Below are 21,033 nucleotides of genomic sequence, written 5' to 3' on the forward strand. Positions count from 1 at the left end.
TTACCGTCTCCGTGCCTCCCAGGTTCTGGCCAATGCGTCCGAATCTGTTGATTGCAACCTTCAGTTTAGCAACTGTTTCTCCCCTAACATTTTATACAATATATATAAACTATATAATTTATATATATAATATATACATAATTTATATTTATATTATTATATACTATATAGATAAACCATATAGTTTATACGTATATACTACTATGTATAAACTATATAATTTATATATATTATATTATATTATATTTTTTTTATATATATTAATATATTATAATTGTTTTAGTTTTTTTTTTTCAACTTTTAAAATAAATGCAATTTAGTCTATTTTATATTTTATTCACATTTTATAATTATTTCGATTTGATCTCTATGTATTTTTTAGTTTATTTAAATTTTTATTTGTAATTTCATATTTATTAAATTTAGTCTTTAAAATTATATTTGCATATGAAATTGACTCATACGTACTACTTATTTTATATTTTTGTAATTGACACATAATTTTTTAAATAGGTATAATTTAATACTTTTTTATATTAACTTCAAAAATCAAATTTTAAAATTATTACGATTTTGTCCCTCATCAGTACGTGTTGTTTAATTTATTTAAATCTTTACTTGTAATTTCATATTAGTTCAATTTAATCCTTAAAGTTATATTTTTATCAAAATTGATACATAATTATTTATATTTTTAATAATTTACTCTAAATCATATGTCATTACAAATTGCAATTCAATGTTTACGAAAGGAGAAAAATAATTAATCTAAAAATAAAAAATAACTCGACCTGAAATCAATCTGTATCCGGTAAAGATCCGACCTAAATCTTATCTGTTAATGATGTAACCCGATCTGAATGAGATATGACTGAAATCTATCCTGACTTGAATTAACATTATATTTCCTTTTTTTCTGTATCTTCCGTGTACGACTTACGGTTCATATTCAGGGTTCGTGACTGGCTCGGTTAACAGTGTCGCTCCCAATATTCGAATCTGGGATCTTTCCGTAGAATGTTGTATGCCTTACCGTTATTCTCGACACTGGTCGATGAACCTGATATTTTCTCGACTTATAAAGTGAATGCATTGCTTTGCTTGCCATTTTGCTCCTGTTGGGACTTTGCTCTGCTTCGTTCACTTTAATTTGTTTTATTGTATTCACATTTGGCAGTTCATGATCTTCTTTCGATGTGGCCCTTCCATGTGAGAAAGTTTGATCTTGGTAGCATGTTCTTAATCTTCCTTTTTGCTAGGTGTAGTGTAGCATCTTTGTTGCAGGTGCTTTATTAGATGGCAAAGAAGGTTTTGCCATGAAAAAAGTGCTTCTAAAAAAATGTCGAATACACTTGAGTTTTGTTTGAACATTGCCGTTGAGGTCGAAAAGTGCCGGTGAAAAGCACACAGCGGCTATCTTCTTAGTTCGGTTTCTTTCTTTCCGTCACACTTTCGATGGTAGAAACTCTTTCTTTGACGTTGTTTTGCCGTCAAAAAAGTGTCTTTAGATGACCAAAAGTAACACGAAACATGTCCTTAATTCGTCCACCGGAACGAGACCGGACCGGTATTTGTACCTGGTTCAGAAAAGGAATGGACCCTTCAAATTGGCAGGAAAGGAAGTGAAGGGCTAAAGTGATGAAGAGAAGAGAAGAGAATCTAAAGAAGAAAATGTTGCTCGTTGATGTCGGTACCATTCCCTCTATTTTACAAATGTAAAAATAAATTCGAAAATCGACAAAGAGTGAATTAGTGTCATTTCATTTAATAAAAGATAAAAAAAATAAAATTAAGTTTACTATTCAAAGGGACATTATTTTATTAATTGATTAGTTAAATTATTCGAGTTGAAAATTTTAATTTGATTTGAACATAGAAAATTTAATAATAATTTCAATTGATTTGAATAATTTAAGATTTATATATTTTTTAAATTAAATTGATTTTTCTAGTCTTACTTTCTTTTCACCTAACTAACTAGGGTGATGGAATCAAAAGTGAATAACCCGAATTAACAGGGATTTGTTTAACGTATTTACTCATTCTTTGTAGCAGCATCCTGCTGTGCGCCGACGGTGAAGAACTCAGTGATGACTTCGAGCGGCATTCCTTTGGTCTCCGGGGACTTTCAAGAACACAAACGCCCAGGATATCAGACACACGACGACGTATATCCCGAAGATGCCGGCAATGCCGATAGAACTAACCATCACAGGCATGGAGTACGAAACAATGATGTCTCCGATCCAGGCGGTCAAAGCACAAATTGCAATGCAAAGGCCGCGGACCCTCGTTGGGAAGATCTCGGAGCAGAGGATATTCGGTATCGGTCTGTACCCCATCACGAAAAAGCAAAGGTAGAGCACCACACATGCAGTTGAGATGGCAGCATTTACTACTGTGCTCAATTTCACAATCACACTCAACACTAGAATGATTAGTGACACTATGACCACGGAGATTGTAGTGAGTAGCAGCCGCCTGAAAACAATATTGGTATTAGTGTCTTTCCGTTTTCTAGAGGTTAATATTACGAGTCGAAAATAATATTCGAGAAACATGAATTACCTTCTGCCTGATATATCCATGAGTTTCATGGCTACACCTATGCAGGGAAGCATCAGCAAGGTTGTGAATGCACTAATAAGAAACGAGGCAGAATTCGAGCCAAGTCTCAAGTTCGAAAGAAGCACTTCGACACCTGTCTCTCCAAGGATTTGAGGAGTGTAATTGAGAACTTCATTTATGCCAGAGAGCTACACATAAATTTTAGAAATTAGTTTAACTTACTTTGGGAACCAAGCTTATCCATTCTATGTACAAGGAGCTAAAAGAACTATGTAATTCTCCAGAGTTAATGCAAACGCAAGTGCAACTTAATGCGGTATGAACCAGAGTCATTTTTCGAAGCACATTCCAATGTATGAACTAACATAGTGAAAATGACAGGGTGATAATATAACAACCGACTTACCTGCTGAAGCATCTAAATCCTGAACCCGACAAGTAGCGCGTGTTTCACTCCTGGGTCAAGTAGAGCAACCCAGACGGGTCTTTTGAGGCAGTTTTAGCTTGATGAACCATTGCTGGTCCAACAGGAGGCTGGTCCTTAAGCTCCTTGGAATAAAGAGCAAGTTGGCTCACTAAGGCAACAACCTGGATAAACTCACCTTCTGCAGGCATATCATTACCTGGGGCTGGAAGGGATACATGGGACTCACGTCGAGATAGCACGATTCCCTCATCTTGCAAGTAGATCCTCTTAAACACTCATTCTTTCTTTCCATCCTCACTTTCTGTCTTAGACCATTTCCATGCCAACTGCCAACCTTCTCCAATTCCTGTACCACCGACCAATTCTGCAACATCTTGCATAGGAGTGCTATGACGTCTTATAGTCGGAGTACTGCCAGGGCTAGCTATTTGACGTGAGACTAACGGGCGACGCAAATTATCATCAGAGTCACTCCCTGCAACAGAGTCCTCAACTTCCCACTGCACGATCTCCTCGTCCCAACGCTCATTTCTAACTTGAGGCTCTGTTGTACTAAACATGCTTTCAAAATTCACAAAATGATTGCTTTCCTTATCGGGAGACTTTTCTTGCACACTGCCAAATAATGTCACCACAGGGACCATAAGGGGTACATTTTGGTTCACCATGCTTTCCTGGCGATAGGCAAGATCGAGAACGCTTTGTCCAGTGACGGGCTTGGTAACCCAAGACATCTCCTTTTGAGGTCCATACAATATGATCTTGTCTTTATCGGTAATAGATTCTTGACCCTCATCGAGTTTGTCAGCCGGAGTAATTCTGTACTCTTCTATAGAAGTTTCACCTCCAATGCCAAGGCCCTCAACCAGCAGAGCCATCTCACATGCATGATCAAACAATTCTCAGAAAGATCTTCAATTAGTCTAAAACTATTGAAATAAGAGGAACCATTTTGATTAGATTCTAGCACTTCTACGCCTCTTGGCGTTTCTTGTAGCTCAAGCAACAAGTTATGTTATTAGCTTCAAGAAAATTAAAGGAATCAAAAGATGAACCTGAGACATCTTCCCTGCAACGCAATCTCTAAAGAATCTGTTTCGCCTCGAGCATCTTCCCTTTACTGACGAGCCAACAAGTAGATTCAGGCAAATAAAAGACCATCAAGGCGAAGTACAGGAGAGAAGGGATTGATAATATCCCAAGCATCATCCTCCAACTCGGTGAGTTCATCAACGACACACCGAAAACCATACAATACGATAAAAACATTCCCCCCGAACTAGTGAGTTGCGGCAATGTATTTAATAATCCCCTAATCTCCGACGAAGCTATCTCGGATATATAAAGCGGGACAATAGATACAACTATACCAATCCCAGACCCATCCAAGAGCCTAACTATGCACAAAAAATAGACATTAGGCGACCACAGCATCACCAAATCACTAACGAAGTAGAGCAGTGAAGAAATTATGAGCATCGAACGTCGACTGAGCCAATCTGATAGTGGTCTGGAGCATGTCGTAATCGCGGTGGCTCCAATCAGTGACATAGCTACCACAAGACCTTCAAGGCTAGCTCCCAGATTGAGATCCTTCTTAATATACACAGCTGCCCCTGAGAAGGACCAAAAACTAAACACTAAATTGAATAAATCCTAATTCTCGAATCCTTATTTTGAAGAGAAAAAAAAATTGAAAGAGGAAAGTACCGACAATGGTGGCATTATCCCATCCCTGCAGAAAGTTGCCAATCATAGCAGCAATGACTACAAGAGCAGCACCCTTCATGTTTTCACCCATGAATTCTGAATCAAAAACTTATCTGCAAGAAGAGAAGAAACCCAGATCACGACATCAAGCGATTAAGAGTTTTAAATAGAGAAAATAACCTCAGTGACCGAAAATGCCTTGTAATATACGATTTTGACCAATTTTTTTTTGATTTGCCAAAATAACCAATTAAATCGCAATGCGATCGATAATTCGCAACGCGATCTGCGGTATCGCAAATCAGTTTCCAGATTCGTAACGCGATAGTCGAAGTTCACGTTGCGATTCATTCCAATTCGTTGCGACAGGCGAAGTTCGCATTGCGATTCATTCCAATTCGTTGCGACAGGCAAAGTTCGCATTGCGATTCATTCCAATTCGTTGCGACAGGCGAAGTTCGCATTGCGATTCATTCCAATTCGTTGCGACAGGTGAAGTTCGCGTTGCGATTCATTCCAATTCGTTGCGACAGGCGAAGTTCGTATTGCGATTCATTCCAATTCGTTGCGACAGGTGAAGTTCGCATTGCAATTCATTCCAATTCGTTACGATAGGCGAAGTTCGTATTGCGATTCATTCCAATTCGTTGCGACAGACGAATTTCGCATTGCGATTCATTCCAATTCGTTGCGACAAGCGAAGTTCGCGTTGCGATTCATTCCAATTCGTTACAACAGGCGAAGTTTGCATTGCGATTCATTCCAATTTGTTGCGACAGGTGAAGTTCGCATTGCGATTCATTCCAATTCGTTGCGACATACGAAGTTTGCATTGCGATTCATTCCAATTCGTTGCGATTCATTCCAAATTCGTTGCGATAGTCCAAATATTGCATTTGTTTCTTAAGAATTTTCTCTAAAAAGATAGAATTCGCGCGGACGTGTCAAAGACACGTATTACCACGACCACGACCACGACCCGAGACGGGACGGCGGCGCGCGAGAGTTCCTCTTGTTCTCTATCACTCAACAAGGAAGTGGGAAAGCCAAGCCTTAAATACCATTCCCAATACTATGTGGGATTGAGCATTACCAACACTTGTTTCCAATACCATTACCTTCATTGTTGTAAGAGTTTAATTTTGAAACTAAAAAAATATTTATTCGAATAAATAACTTACCCTTTGAGGACTTTGATCATAAATGAAGTAATTGCTAAAACTAACTCCGATTCGGGTTCTTATAGTGTTCAAATGACTTACTTGCAAAGAGTAGATGATGACCAAACAACTCGATATGTTTCCTTTGTGTCATTATCAGCTAGTTTTCGTAGTATCCTCAGTTGAAAACTTCCATCATTGTCTCCTTTGCATTTGTTTGGTTAATATTTTTCTTCCATCAAAGTCCTCAAAGGGTAAGTTATTTATTTGAATAAATATTTTTTTAGTTTCAAAATTAAACTCTTACAGACAATGAAGGTAATGGTATTAGAAACAAGTGTTGGTAATGCTTAATCCCACATAGTATTGGAAACACTATTGGGAATGGTATTTAAGGCTTGGTTTTCCCACTTCCTTGTTGAGTGATAGAGAACAAGGGGGACTCTCGCGCGTCGCCGCCGCCGACCCGTCCCGTCCCGTCTCGGGTCGGGTAGTGGTCGTGGTCGTGGTCGTGGTCGTGGTAATACGTGTCTTCGACACGTCCGTGCGAATTCTATCTTTTTAGAGAAAATTCTTAAGAAACAAATGCAATATTTGGACTATCACAACGAATTTGGAATGAATCGCAATGCGAACTTCACCTATCGCAACGATTTGGAATGAATCGCATGCGAACTTCGCCTATCGCAACGAATTAGAATGAATCGCAACGCGAACTTCGCCTATCGCAACGATTTGGAATGAATCGCAACGCGAACTTCGACTATCGCAACGAATTGAAATGAATCGCAACACGAACTTCGCCTATCGCAACGAATTGGAATGAATCGCAACGCGAACTTCGGCTATCGCAACGATTTGGAATGAATCGCAACGCGAACTTCGCCTATCGCAACGATTTGGAATGAATCGCAACACGAACTTTGACTATCGCAACGATTTGGAATGAATCGCAACGCGAACTTCGCCTGTCGCAACGAATTGGAATGAATCGCAATGTGAACTTCGCCTATCGCAACGATTTGGAATGAATCGCAACGCGAACTTCGACTATCGCAACGATTTGGAATGAATCGCAACACGAACTTCGCCTATCGCAACGAATTTGGAATAAATCGCAATGCGAAATTCGACTATCGCGTTACGAATCTGGAAACTGATTTGCGATACCGGAGATCGCATTGCGAATTATCGATCGCATTGCGATTTACTTGGTCATTTTGGCAAATCCAAAAAACGTTGGTCAAAATCGTATATTACAAGGCATTTTCGGTCACTGAGGTTATTTTCTCTTTTAAATATTGCCATGCATATACCGTGATCTTTAACCTTTTAGTTTATGGCTTATCTGAACTGAAGGGATGTATTGTTGACTAGCATCGAAAGGTGCATAAATTAATGCACCGAAATGTGCATGACCCCTTTTGTTGAAAATGTAAAATAGGATAATTCAATTTAGTCACTAAACTTTAGGATATTTACAAATTAATCCTTAGGCTTCCACTATAAATACCCTAGCTCATTTAGCTTCAAAACCATCCCAAAGCATTCTAGATTTCTTCCAATACTAGAGAGAATTTAGAGAGTTTCTTGAGAGTTGTTTTCTCATTTTTATCAAGAGAGAATTATCATTGTTTTCTTCTTGGTAGATTGAGAGAAGTTGTAATTCCTATTTTCTTATAGTGAAATTCTTCTACCATTGCCCATGGTTTTTACCCTATATTATTTAAGGGTTTTTCACGTAAATTTTGTGTCTTCCTTATCTTTATTTTTATTTTCTCAAATTATCAGTTGCAATTTTGCTCTATCTGATAGACATCTTCCGCAACAATTGGTATCAGAGTCAGATTTGAGTGTGTAATATCTGCTTATTGTATTTATGGTTACCACCAAAAGGTTGATCCTCCAACATAAGAAAGTAAAAAGGTATTACCCATTCTTTGAAGGTTCCAAACAACTATTCACGATAGTGAAATAGTGGGAGCTATCTATAATAGAAGTTATGGCAACGAAATTTGATATTGAAAAATTCAATGGGAGAAATTTCTCATTGTAGAAATTGAAGATGAAGGTCATCCTGAGGAAAGACGGTTGTCTAGCAGTTATTAGTGAAAGGCTAATAGATTTCACAGATGACAACAAATGGATCGAAATGGACGGGAATGCTATGACAAACTTTCATCTAGCATTAGCAGATGAAGTATTGTCAAGCATCAAGGAGAAGAAGACAGCTAATGAGATATGAGATCATCTCACCAAATTGTACGATGCCACATCGTTGCACAATAAAATTTTCCTTAAGAGAAAATTGTACACTCTCTGGATGCCAGAATTTACTTCAGTGACAGAGTACTTAATCACGTTGAACACTTTATTTTCTCAGCTTACATCTTTAAGATGTACAATAGGAGAACAAGAACGTGCTGAAGTTATACTTCAAAGTCTACCTGATTCGTATGATCAACTCATCATCAACTTGAAAAACAATAATGTCACCAGTCTAGTCTTCGATGATGTTGCAGCTGCTGTTCTACAAGAAGAAAATCAGCGCAAAAACAAGGAAGACAAACAAGTAAATCTGCAACAAGCAGAAGCGTTGACAACGATGAGAGGAAGATCAATGGAACGTGGCCAAAGCAGCAGTCACAAACATGGTAGATCAAAATCGAGAAGCAAGAAGAATTTAAAGTGCTACAACTGTGGAAAGAATTGTCACTTGAAGAAGGATTGTTGGAGTCTAAATAAAAAATCCAATCCACAAGGCAATACTGCAAACACTTCAGATGATGGAGATGTTCTATGCTGTGAAGCGTCAACAACTATGGAATGTAGAAAGAGATATGCAGATATATGACTCATTGATTCGGGAGCAACATATCACATGACCTCAAGAATAGAATGGTTCCATCATTATGAACCTGTCTCAGGAGGATTTGTGTATAGTTGCAATGATCATGCCTTAGAGATTGTTGGCGTGAGAACCATCAAATTATTGGCGTGGGAACCATCAAATTAAAGTTGTTCGATATGTGCGGCACGTGAAAGGCCTGAAGAAAAATTTATTATCCTACGGATTATTGGATAATAATGCAAACAAGATTGAACCACGGAAAGGAATCATGAAGGTGTTCCGTGAAGCGCTTGTGGTGCTGAAAGGCGAAAAGATAGCAACAAACTTGTACATGCTGAAGGGAGAGACCGTTCTAGAAGCAGAAGCCTCTGTTGCCTCATGTAGTTCAGATTCTGCAATGTTACGACATCAAAAACTTGGACACATATCAGAACAAGGAATACAAGTCCTTGTGGAGCAAAAGCTACTTCAAGGCTTAACAAATGTATCACTGCCTTTGTGTGAGCATTGTATAACAAGTAAGCAGCACCGGTTGAAATTCAATACATCAAATTCTAAAGGCAAAAGTGTTGTAGAATTGGTTCACTCTGATGTATGGCAAGCACCAGTTACATCCCTAGGCTGAGCAAAATACTTTGTCTCATTTATTGATGACTACTCTAGGAGATGTTGGGTGTACCCTATTAAGAAGAAGTCAGATGTGTTTTTCACTTTCAAAAACTTCAAAGCGCGGGTGGAACTTGATTCTGGAAATAAGATCAAGTGTTTCAGAATAGATAATAGAGGAGAATACACAAGTGAAGAATTTGATGACTTTTGCAGAAAAGAAGGCATCAAAAGACAGTTCATAGTAGCGAACACTCCTCAACAAAATGGAGTGGCAGAGCGGATGAACAGAACCTTTGTTGAAAACATTTTGATATTTCGATATAACAAATTAAGTTAAATGAATTTTAAGATTTTCCAAAATGATTTTCTAAGTATATTCGATATAATTATTCGAATATCAAAACATTACTCAAAATATTTCAAAAATCATTTTTAATCCTTACTTAAGTGTAAAATTAAGTTTTAATCTTAAAACAATTTCAAAATAATCTTTCAAAGTATTTCGAACCATTTTAAAGCCAAAAATTCCAGATTGCTCAGAGGGAACCGATTCCTCCCCAAGGGGGTACCAATTCCCCCCTGAATGGTTTGGCTTCGAGATTTCCAGAATGCTCGGAGGGATTTGATTCCCCCATAGGGGGTACTGATTCCCCCCTGTTCAACGGTCGAAATATTTGAATTTTACACTTAGGGAACCGATTCCCTATGAGGAGGAACCGATTCCCTATAAGGGGGAACCGATTCCTCCCACACTCCAAGCTGTTTTATTAATTGTTTTCACACTAAAACGGCTATATTATCTTCATTAATTATCCCCAACGTTCAGAAGTGATTCAAGGTGTATTTAAACAAGTTCTGAAGCCCTTGATCAACAAGAAATCATAGAGAAACAAGAGAGAAATCATCAAACACCAAGTTTGTGCAAATCAAGCCAATTTTCCTTTCAAGAACACCATTTGTGCTCATTTGTAATTATATTTGAGTGTTCTTTTCTTGTTCTAGAATTGTGCAAACATCTTACCTTGTGAGGTTTTCCTTGTAAGTTTGCAAATTTGTAATCTACTCTTTGGGAAAAGAGTGTTCTCAAGAATTGGGGTATATTCTTGAGGGTATTGTAAGGTTATCTCTTTGGCCTCAAAAGAAAGAACAAATTAGTGAATTTGTTGGAAAATCCTTAGTGTGGATAGCTAAGGTAGTGGACGTAGACTTTGATTGAGAAAGTCGAACCACTCTAAATCGCTGTGCAAATCTTTTCAATTTTCTGCAAAAGCTTCCACCGAATTTTTAATTGCCAATTCACCCCCCTCTTGGCTAATTCCGTCGATCAATTAACTCAACAATTGGTATCAGAGCCTAACTCATTTGAAGGTTTAATCACCTCTTGAGTCGATTCGGGAAGAGTTATATCGATTATCAAAGTCATCAATGGCCTCCGCTTCAAACTTTGACTCCGGTCTCGATTCGATGCCCGTCAACAAGCCTCATTTCTTCAATGGAGCTAACTATGCCTATTGGAAGAATAGAATGATGTACTTCATTCAAGCAAGTGACATGGGAGCATGGAATGCTGTAGAAGAATGATACATCAAACCTCTCACTCATCCAAGGTTGTGGAGTGAAGGAGAGACAAGAATGTTCCAGCTCAACTCCAAAGCCATCCATATCATTTTTTGTGCTCTTGGACCAGATGAATACGGAAGAGTTTCATCGTGTACAACCGCCAAAGAAATATGGGACAAACTTCAAGTCACTCATGAAGGTACCGATGAGGTAAAGAAATCTAAAATTAGTATTCTAACGCATAGCTATGAAAATTTCAGGATGAAACCAAATGAAGATATCAAAGCTATGACGGATAGATTTTCAACGATTGTCAATGGTCTCAAATCATATGGAGAGATCATTTCAAATGAAAGCTTGTGAGGAAGTTAGTCTACTCCCTCCCAAAATCGTGGCAATCAAAGAAGACGACAATCATCGAGTCTAAGGACTTAACGTCCTTAACTCTTGAAGAGCTAATTGGGTCACTCCTCACTCATGAAATGATGCTCGAAGATGAGGTGGACCTCGACAAAATTGACGAGACACCAAAGGAGAAGGAGAAGAAGAAAAACATTGGAGTTGCTCTCAAATCCATAAAAGATGAGAGTGATTCGAATAACGATGACGATGACGAGGAAATGACATTGTTTGCCAAACGGTTCAGAAAATGATGAGACCTTATCGAGGAAGAAAATTCAAACGAAATGAAGGCCTCAAAATGAACCGAAAGAGAAGGACCCAATCATTTGCTACGAATGCAAAAGCCAGGGCATGTTAAATATGATTGCCCACAATTGAAGAAAAGGGTCAATCAAAGAATAAGCACAAGGCTCATGTGGCTACATGGAGCGATGAAGAAAGTTCCGATGAAGAGGAACAAGAAGTAGCTAACTTGTGCTTGATGGCATTTGGGGAATATTCTAAGGTAACCTCTAACTCATCCGATTTTGATGATTTATCCTATGATGAGTTATTAGAGGAATATAATGGGTTGGCTTCGGATTATGAGAATTATTTTTAAAATATAAAAATGATGTTTCAAAATTGAAAAATGAAAACAACTCATATCCAAAACCAACAACGATCTTGAAAGTAAAATCAAAGACTTGCAAATCAAACTAGAAGAGTTTGAAAAGAAATTTAGATTTGCAAAATTTACTTTCAAAGATCAATGATGATCATCAAAGAAAATTGATGATCTTAAAACTTCTTTTGATAAAGTTGGAATAAAACATTTTGAAAAAGGTGGAAATTCAAAATCCAACTTTGTTAGAAAAAGTTTTAGAAACTACAATCATAGAGGTCCCTAAAGAACCTCTAATGGAAAAATCGTTAAAAGTATGTGGGTTCCTAAAGAACTCATTACTACTAAAGATAAAAATATCCTACACAAATGGATACCTAAGGGGACTAGGATTTTGGAAACTAATGAATATGGACCCAAAAGAATTTGGGTACCAAAAATCAAAAGTTAATTTATGTTTGTAGGGAAAGGAGCATTGCTACAAGGCACGGGAAACAAATTCAAATTCATGGTACCTTGATAGTGGATGCTTAAGACATATGACCGGAGACAAAAGCCGGTTCATTGAGATTAACGCCAAAAATGGAGGAGAAGTGACTTTGGAGACAATTCAAAAGGTCACATTGAAGGTATTGGTACAATAGGTAATACCTCTTCCATACAAATTAAGAATGTTTTATATGTGAATGGATTAAAGCATAATCTATTGAGTATTAGTTAATTATGCAATAAAGGATTCAATGTCTTATTTGAAATTAATGGTTGTAAAGTCATTGACATTGCATCTAATCGGATTATGCTTGTTGGTCATAGAATAGGGAACATTTACATGGTGCATTTAGATTCTTTTGATATGACTAATTTATGCCTAGTTGCTAAAGATGAACATGATAGTTGGTTATGGCATAGGAGACTAGGACATGCTAGTATGAGTGTTTTGCAACGGCCAATTCAAGGTGATTTAGTTCGAGGGTTGCCTAAGCTTAAATTTGATAATGATAAAATCTGTGATGCTTGTGCTAAAGGAAAACAAAAGCGTGTTTCTTTTAAATCCATTAATGACGTATCAACTAGTAGAGTATTACAATTGATCCATGTAGATCTTTTTGGGCTAACTAGGACTACTAGCTTGGGTGGAAAACAATATGCATTTGTCTTGGTAGATGACTATTCTAGATATACTTGGGTTCTATTTTTAAGTACTAAAGATGAAGCATTAGAACAGTTCATCACATTTTCAAAAACAATCCAAAATGAAAAGGGTTACTCTATAACTAGTGTTAGGAGTGATCATGGAACTGAATTTGAAAATCTTGGATTTATTGAATTTTGTAATTCTAATGGTATTAGTCATAATTTTTCAGCACCTAGAACCCCTCAACAAAATGGAGTTGTTGAGAGGAAAAATAGAACTTTAGAAGAAATGGCTAGAACCATGCTTTGTGAAAATAATTTGCCAAAATATTTTTGGGCGGAAGCCACAAATACCGCTTGTTATGTTGTAAATCGAGTAATGATTAGGCCAATTTTAAAGAAAACTCCATATGAAATTTTCAAAAATAAAAAGCCTAACATTAGCTATTTTCATCCTTTTGGATGTAAATGTTTTGTTTTAAACAACGGTAAAGAAAACCTTGGCAAATTTGATGCTAAAAGTGATGAAGGAATTTTTCTGGGTTATTCCTTAAATTCTAAAGCATATCGTGTATTTAATAAAAGAACTTTAGTTGTAGAAGAGTCTATACATGTTGTTTTCGATGATAATCCCCTTTCGAGGAAGGATTCTTGTGTGAATGATGATGTAGGTGTTATAAATACAAATGACGTTAGACATGAAGTTGGAGAACCATCATCAAAGGAAGAAACAAAAAATGAGGAAACTCATGATCCTCTTGAGAATCCAACCATTGAAGAAAGGGAAGTATCTTATCCAAGAGAGTACAACTATATCAAGGATGGTGAAATTATAGGTGATCCATCAAAAGGGGTAACAACTCGATCTTCTCTTAGAAATATTTGTAATTATGTTGCATTTATCTCATGCATAGAGCCTAAGAATATTAAAGAAGCATTAAATGATGAACATTGGATTATGGCTATGCAAGAAGAGTTAAATCAATTTGAGAGAAGTAAAGTATGGACATTAGTTGAAAGGCCTAGTAATAAATCTACTGTAGGTACTAGATGGGTATTTAGGAATAAGCTTGATAAGAGTGGTAATATAGTGAGAAACAAGGCTAGACTTGTTGCTCAAGGGTATACTCAAGAAGAGGGCATAGACTATGATGAAACATACGCTCCCGTAGCTAGGATGGAAGCAATTAGAATGTTATTAGCATTTGCATGTTTTCATGAATTTAAATTATATCAAATGGATGTTAAAAGTGCATTTTTAAATGGTTTTATAAAAGAAGAAGTGTATGTGGAACAACCTCCAGGTTTTGAAGATTCAAAATTTCCAAATCATGTTCTTAAATTGACAAAAGCTCTTTATGGTTTAAAACAAGCTCCTAGAGCTTGGTATGAAAGATTGTCAAATTTTTAATTGAAAAAGGTTTTTCAAAAGGAAAGGTTGACACTACATTGTTTTTAAAGCATAAAGGTAAAGATTTATTAGTAGTTCAAATTTATGTTGATGATATAATATTTGGTTCTACTAATGATGTTCTTTGCCAAGAATTTTCTAAGCTAATGCAAAGTGAGTTTGAGATGAGCATGATGGGGGAGCTCTCATTTTTCTTGGGACTCCAAATCAAGCAAAGAAAAGATGGCATCTTCATTAATCAAGCTAAGTACGTCAAAGATATGCTCAAGAAGTTTGGACTGGAAAATAGGAAACCTCATGACACTCCAATGAGCTCTTCAACAAAGCTTGACTTAGATGAAGGAGGTAAATGTGTAGATGTTAAATTATATAGGTCAATGATTGGCTCTTTGCTTTATCTAACTGCAAGTAGACCGGACATTATGTTTAGTGTTTGCTTATGTGCTAGATTTCAATCATGTCCTAAGGAATCACATTTACTAGCTGTTAAGAGAATCTTTAGATACCTTAAGGACACTCCTAGTTTAGGACTTTGGTATCCTAGAGACTCTAGCTTTAGCTTGCATGCCTTTTCTGATGCGATTATGGAGGATGCAAATTAGATAGGAAAAGCACCTCCGGTACTTGTCAATTCCTTGGAAATATGCTGATTTCTTGGTTTTCAAAGAAGCAAATTGTGTTGCATTATCTACCACTGAAGCGGAATACATTTCAGCCGGTAGTTGTTTTGCACAAGTTTATGGATGAAACAACAACTTTTGATTATGGAATTGAAGTAGGTACTATTCCTATCAAGTGTGACAATACTAGTGCTATTTGTCTCACTAAAAATCCCATCCAACACTCTAGAACTAAACACATTGAAATTAGACATCACTTCATTAGAGATCATATCACTAAGGAAGATGTAGTTCTAGAATTTGTTGATACTTTGCATCAATTAGCGGATATTTTTACAAAACCCTTAGATAAGGAAAGGTTTTGGACACTTAGGAGAGAATTAGGTTTAACTGACTTATCTTCACTTAGTGTTTAAAATAATTCAGCACTTTTAATAAATACTGAAAAATGCTCATAATAGTAATTTTTGATTGCATTCATTGCTATTAGTTAGGGGGAGTTTATGATTCTTGATGAAAAATTAATTTTATGTTCAAATATCGATTAAAGATTAATTTAATTGTTTGAACATAATTATTTTTCAATATATGAGTTGCCTATACCACTAGAGAAAATTAATTTAGCATTTTGTGTGCTTAAAAATCGGATTTTAGCATTTTGGTGCAGAGGGAATCGATCCCCCCCATGAGGGAACCGATTACCCCTTTGAATAAGAACCGATTCCCCCCACAGGGGAATCGATACCCCCTGGGGTTCTGTTAAAATCGGGCCAGAACACCCAAAACCCCAAAACCCCAAAACCCTTCCACCGTTCTCTCTCTCAATTTCTCAAATCTCCATTCTTGCCTCAAATCATTGATTTTAATCGGAAAACACTTCAAATATCATCTCCTAAACTTGCAATCATCATTAAAATTGTGCAAACAACATCTAAATCCCCTCAATCTTCATCTTTCAAGGTAAATTTTTCTAAACTCTCTATTTCATTGATTTTTGAACATAGGATTAGTTTTAATTAGTTCTAGGTTGAAATAGTGATCGGGCATTGATTGTTTAGTGATTAGAAACTAGATGTTACAACTAATTTCATCAAAAACACAAAAATTTTCCAAAAATTTTAAATTTTCGAAAATTTTTTTTTTTAAAAAAATTTGTTTTTCAAATTATTGTGTTTTGATTAAATTATGTTGTTGTTATGAAAACTATACATATATTGTTTCTCAAAACCATATTTTTCAAAAGTTTTTCAAAAACTTTGCCCATTAGGATTGATTTAGAGAACCTTGAAATATTGAGGACTCAATTGAGTTTTGGGATTAATTAAATATATTTGTTTTTAAAATTGCAGGTTATCCAATCAATTCCGATTTCCTTCACCATGTCTAATCCTAAACGTGCTAGGTCTTCATCTAGTCGTTCTAGTCGTCAACCAAATCCACCTCCAAATCCTCCTCCTATTCCTCAAAATCCTATTCCAAATCTTGATCCTAACTTGACTATCCAAAATTCTTGTTTCAATCAATCGGGTCCTAAAGATTATCATTATTGGTTTTACAATTATTTTGACTCGTATAAGATTAGGGAAGAACGTATCCCATCTCTTCAAGATATGGTTGCTATTAACTTTAAATATCTCCCTATCTTGCACGAATGGAAATTTGATAAACTTTTCGAACTTGAACCCGTTGTCTATCATCAACTTGTTCGTATCTTCTACTGTAATGCCGTTTGTATCAAAAATCGTGACAAGACCAAAACCATAGGAGTACGTTCCTACCTCCAGGTCAATATTTCCATCTTGATCCGGATTACATAGCCAATGCCTTAGGCTTGGATAATGAAGGTTTATCAAATGAAAAACAAGTTTTAGGCTCACGATATAAACGGAATGATAGTGCAAGTGTTCTAGATCTTCATGAGCGTTTTCTTCATCTCATGATCACTTGGTGGTTTCGACCATCCGGGGGTCGTTATTCTACTCTTAGAGCTTTAGACCTATGGTGGTTGCATTGTTTTGAACACAACATAAAAATAAACCTTTCCGAGATTATCTTTGCTGAGATCGTTGAAACCGTTAACCTAGTGCCAAATAAGAAACTCTGTTCTTCACTAGTTTACGGTTGTATCCTTAGTAATCTCTTTTCTAAAGCCGAGCTTCGAGTTGGTCTAGATGCCGCTTTTCCTCTTAAGAAACAATCATCTTCTTTCTTTAACAAAAGCGGGATGGGTCAAAAATAAAGAAACCGGTGAATGGGTTCGATCTTCTGCAACTACTCCGGGAGCTAGTTCTTCACAAGCTCCACCCGAAGCTGACGAAGATCTCGACCAATTAATGCGAGACATCGATGAAGCTGAAGATGAACCTGAGCAGCCCGAGGAGCAGCCCGAAGAGCAAGCATAACAATCGACTCAAATGCCTCCATATTTTCAATCTTTTATGGAGACATTTGATTACCGATATGCGACCATGGATTCGCGCTTTAATTCTATAGAGTCTCATTTATCCACAATGGGAGCTCAACAATTAGAAATTCTTAGGGAAATGCGTGCAAATAATGAAGCAACCAACACACGTATTAATGACCTCACTAACGAAATGGCCGCTATGCGAGCTCATTTTCCTCCTCCTGATCCGGATATGTGATTAAATGTTTTGCTTTCCAAACTTATTGTTTTAACATTTTGAATATTTTGGAATGTTTGAATTTGTGGATTGTGAATTTGTTTGGATTTATGGATGGTTTGAACTTATATGTTTGGTGTGATTTATTTATTATTGCATCATTTACATCATTATTAGCAATATGACCAATTTTGCCATATCACATTATTTATGAATATTGATTACGGAACTAATGGCTAACGTTTCTCTTAATTGTGATCTTAGCAGTTTATGCATACATATACCTAATCAATTGGCTAAATGTTTTTCATGTTTCTTTGAATCTTTTTGATTTAACAAAAAGGGGGAGAAGTGTAAGTGTGTGTTTTAAAATGATAAATGTGTTTTAAAATGATAAATGAGAGAAGTGTAAAGTAAGGGGGAGTAATTTCAAAACTTGATTTCAAATCTTAAAATACTAAAATGTTTTGTTATATCAAAAAGGGGAGATTGTTGAAAACATTTTGATATTTCGATATAACAAATTAAGTTAAATGAATTTTAAAATTTTCCAAAATGATTTTCTAAGTATATTCGATATAATTATTCGAATATCAAAACATTACTCAAAATATTTCAAAAATCATTTTTAATCCTTACTTAAGTGTAAAATTAAGTTTTAATCTTAAAACAATTTCAAAATAATCTTTCAAAGTATTTCGAACCATTTCAAAGCCAAAAATTCCAGATTGCTCAGAGGGAACCTATTCCTCCCCAAGGGGGTACCGATTCCCCCTGAATGGTTTGGCTCCGAGATTTCCAGAATACTCAGAGGGAACCGATTCCCCCATAGGGGGTACCGATTCCCCCTGTTCAGCGGTCGAAATATTTGAATTTTACACTTAGGGAACCGATTCCCTATGAGGAGGAACCGATTCCTATGAGGGGGAACCGATTCCCCCACGCTCCAAGCTGTTTTATTAATTGTTTTCACACTAAACGGCTATATTATCTTCATTAATTATCCCCAACGTTCAGAAGTGATTCAAGGTGTATTTAAACAAGTTCTGAAGCCCTTGATCAACAAGAAATCATAGAGAAACAAGAGAGAAAGCATCAAACACCAAGTTTGTGCAAATCAAGCCAATTTTCCTTTCAATATTCATTTTGCTTTCAAGAACACCATTTGTGCTCATTTGTAATTATCTTTGAGTGTTCTTTTCTTGTTCTAGAATTGTGCAACATCTTACCTTGTGAGGTTTTCCTTGTAAGTTGCAATTGTAATATTCTCTTTGGGAAAAGAGTGTTCTCAAGAATTGGGGTATATTCTTGAGGGTATTGTAAGGTTATCTCTTTGGCCTCAAAAGAAAGAACAAATTAGTGAATTTGTTGGAAAATCCTTAGTGTGGATAGCTAAGGTAGTGGACGTAGACTTTGATTGAGAAAGTCAAACCACTCTAAATCGCTGTGCAAATCTTTTCAATTTTCTGCAAAAGCTTCCACCGAATATTTAATTGCCAATTCACCCCCCTCTTGGCTAATTCCGTCGATCGATTAACTCAACAACCTTGTTAGAAAGAACAAGAGAAATGTTGAGGGATACAGGCCTAGAAAAATCATTCTAGGCAGAAGCAGTCAATACCGCATGTTATTTGGTGAATCGAGCTCCATTAACTGCAATAGAGCTAAAGACACCAATGGAGATGTGGACTGGTAAACCAGCTGATTATTTAAACCTTCATGTATTTGGAAGTATTGTGTACGTGATGTACAACTCCCAAGAAATTTTGAAGTTGGATCCAAAATCCAGGAAATGCAAATTCTTGGGGTATGCTGATGATGTAAAGGGGTATCGCTTGTGGGATCTCACTGCCCGCAAAGTGATCATTAGAAGGGATGTTATCTTTGTAGAATATAAACTACAAAGAAAAGAAGACGATGATAGCACTGTAAAGTCAGAGACTACTTAGACACATGTGGAAAAGGAGTTTGAACAAGGAGATTCTTCTAAAGCAGAACCAGCATATGATGAACAAGAACCAGAAAGTTCTGAAGCTCCAACAACTTGTCAATCAGATCGTGTGAGAAGACGTCCCAATTGGCACTCAGATTATGTTATAGAAGGTAATATTGCATATTGTCTTTTAACAGAGGACGGTGAGCCATCAATATACCAGGAGGCAATAAACAGCTCAGATGCTTTACTGTTGATGATGGCGATGCAAGAAGAAATCGAAGCCCTTCATAAAAATAATACATGGGATCTTGTGCCATTACCACAAGGAAAGAAGCCAATTGGTAACAAATGGGTCTTCAAAATCAAGCGAAATGGTGACGATCAAGTGGAGAGGTATCGTGCAAGACTGGTGGTCAAAGGATATGCTCAAAAAGAAGGTATTGATTTTAATGAAATCTTTTCTCCTGTGGTTCGACTAACAACAGTTCGAGTAGTTTTGGCAATGTGTGCTACATTGAACTTACATCTAGAGCAATTATATGTTAAAACAACTTTTCTTCATAGAAATCTTGAAGAAGAGATTTACATGCTCCAGCCTGAAGGTTTTGAAGAAAAAGAAAAGAAGAACTTGGTTTGCAGGTTGAAAAAATCTTTGTACGGTCTAAAGAAGGTGTCGATGTGTTGGTATAAGAGATTTGATTATTTCATTATGTGCCTTGGATACAATAGACCTAATTCAGACCCTTGTGCTTATTTCAAGAGGTCTGGTGATAACGATTTTGTTATATTGTTGTTGTATGTGGATGACATGTTGGTTGCAGGACCCAACAAAGATCATATTGAAGAATTGAAGGCACAACTAGCTAGGGAATTTGAAATAAAGGACTTGGGATCAGCAAACAAGATTCTAGGGATGCAAATTCACTGAGACAGAAGTAATAGGAAGATTGGCTTTCACAAAAAATTACTTGAAGAAGATCTTGTCACGATTCAACATACAAGATTGTAAGCCAATTTCTACCACTCTTCCTATTAACTTCAAATTATCCTCCATTATGAGTCCTAACAGTGAAGAAGAGAGGATGAAGATGTCTCGAGTACCATATGCATCAGCAGTGGGAAGTTTAATGTTCACTATGATATGCACAAGACCAGACATTGCATAAGCAGTGGGAGTGGTTAGTCGGTACATGGTGAATCCAGACAAAGAGCATTGGAATACAGTAAAGAGAATCCTGAGATACATCAAAGGGACCTCAAATGTTGCATTATGTTATGGAGGATCAAATTTACTAATAAATGGGTATGTAGATTCTGACTATGAATTGATTTGGATAAAAGCAAATCTACTACATGATATGTGTTCAAAATTGCTGGTGGAGCTGTAAGCTGGGTTTTAAAATTGCAGTTAGTTGTG

The 21,033-nt window shown here is 36.5% G+C and overlaps 1 pseudogene; it reads right to left on the reverse strand.

Annotated features, from left to right (window-relative positions):
* Positions 1 to 2,023: 2,023 nt before the first annotated feature.
* On the reverse strand, positions 2,024 to 4,848 carry LOC120126540 (annotated as a pseudogene).
* Between the last annotated feature and the right edge of the window lie 16,185 nt (positions 4,849 to 21,033).

Source organism: Hibiscus syriacus, unplaced genomic scaffold (assembly GCF_006381635.1).
Source record: "Hibiscus syriacus cultivar Baekdansim isolate YM2019G1 unplaced genomic scaffold, ASM638163v2 tig00110458_pilon, whole genome shotgun sequence".
Classification (NCBI taxonomy): Eukaryota; Viridiplantae; Streptophyta; class Magnoliopsida; order Malvales; family Malvaceae; genus Hibiscus; species Hibiscus syriacus.